General features: G+C 48.6%; 1 pseudogene; it reads left to right on the top strand.

Moving 5' to 3' along the window:
* LOC112073168 (ryanodine receptor 1-like) overlaps positions 1-1,781 on the top strand; it is a 78,368-nt pseudogene that overhangs the window by 53,099 nt on the left and 23,488 nt on the right.

Here is a 1,781-nt window from a genome sequence, read left to right as displayed (position 1 = left end):
TATTAGCCTGTCACAGAATGGGTTCTGGTGAAACAGGAGATAAAGCTACTGATTTACTGTTTGAAGAAGACTGTGTTGCATCTCTTCTCTGTTTCTCTCAGTAAAGCACCGCGAGCGGACTCGTCTCACCCTGCTTCTTTCATTGTAACCCTTCTCTCTCTCTCTCTCTCTCTCTCCTCTACTCGTAGGCCTCAGATCTCGCATGCACGATAACTCCTAGACGATGCACTGCTACTTCTCTCCCATCGATCTCTCTCTCGTCTCTCTCTCTCTCTCTCTCTCTCTCATCCCTCGCTCTCATCTCTCTCGTTCTCTTCGAAAAGCACCTGCTCAGGACCACCCAGTGTTCTGCGTATGGTGTTTAAATTTAATCGAAAACACAATGCACACGGATATGCCGACATTTATGCTAATTAACTGTGACACACACACACACGCACCACACTAATTACAAATATGTAAATGCTGAAATTCCCTGCTCCTCATCCACAGCTGATATTGTTAGCTCAGCTGTCGGCCAGGGCCACAGGGCGATTTGGTTGTTCCATGTTGTTACGTCAACTGCAGCCAGGGACACGGGGGTTTGTTTGTTCCCATGTTGTTTACGTCAACTGTCAAGCCAGGACACAGGGGGGTTGTTGGTTCCCATGTTACGTCAACTGTCAGCCAGGGACACGGGGGTTTGTTGGTTCCCATGTGTTACGTCAAAACTGTCCAGCCAGGGACGACGGGTTTGTTGCGTTCCCATTGTTTTACCGTCAACTGTCATCCAGGAACACGGGGTTTGTTAGTTCCCCATGGTCTATTTCCTGTTTCTGTAGCGTGAGGCAGCTTTATGTACCAGTACACCCTCTGGACAGGACACCAGTCTATTTCCTGTTTCTGTAGCGTGAGGCAGCTTGATGTACCAGTACACCCTCTGAATAGGACACTAGTCTATTTCCTGTTTCTGTAGCGTGAGGCAGCTTKATGTACCAGTACACCCTCTGGACARGACACCAGTCTATTTCCTGTTTCTGATGATAGGTCACTGTGTGTGTTCCTTCCTGTCAGGTGATCCTGCTGACCAACTTTAAGCATGGTCCGGAGGAGGAGGAGTGTCCAGTACCGGAGGAGACCAGAGACACACTGACCGACTTCCACACTGACATCCTTATACATTGTGGTCAGTAACCCTAACCCCTGACCCCTAACCCTGACCCTACAGCACATCATAACAACCTTCTGACCCCTGACCCTTAACCCTGACCCTACAGCACATCATAATAACCTTCTGACCCCTGACCCCTAACCCTGACCCTACAGCACATCATAACAACCTTCTGACCCCTGACCCCTAACTCTGACCCTCCAGACTGTGTTCTAAGCACAGAAGACAGATAAAGATCACCTCATGGATATAAGGTTTGGGTTAGGGTTAGGGATATACTAGAGTTAACCTACTGGTTTGACCTCCTTCTCCTAGGTTTGGGGTTAGGGTTAGGGGTTAGGAGATATACTAGAGTTAACCTACTGGTTTGACCTCCTTCTCCTAGGGTAGGGTTAGGGGTTAGGGGTTAGGGGTTAGGGGTTAGGGATATTACTAGAGTTAACCTACTGGTTTGACCTCCTTCTCCTAGGGTTGGGTTAGGGGTTAGGGGTTAGGGGTTAGGGATATATACTAGAGTTAACCTACTGGTTTGACCTCCTTCTCCTAGGGTTTGGGGTTAGGGGTTAGGGGTTAGGGATATACTAGAGTTAACCTACTGGTTTGACCTCCTTCTCCTAGGTTGGGGTTAAGG

This window comes from Salvelinus sp. IW2-2015, unplaced genomic scaffold (genome assembly GCF_002910315.2).
Source record: "Salvelinus sp. IW2-2015 unplaced genomic scaffold, ASM291031v2 Un_scaffold2172, whole genome shotgun sequence".
In the NCBI taxonomy this organism is placed as follows: Eukaryota; Metazoa; Chordata; class Actinopteri; order Salmoniformes; family Salmonidae; genus Salvelinus; species Salvelinus sp. IW2-2015.
This window is presented reverse-complemented; position numbering and strand designations above follow the sequence as displayed.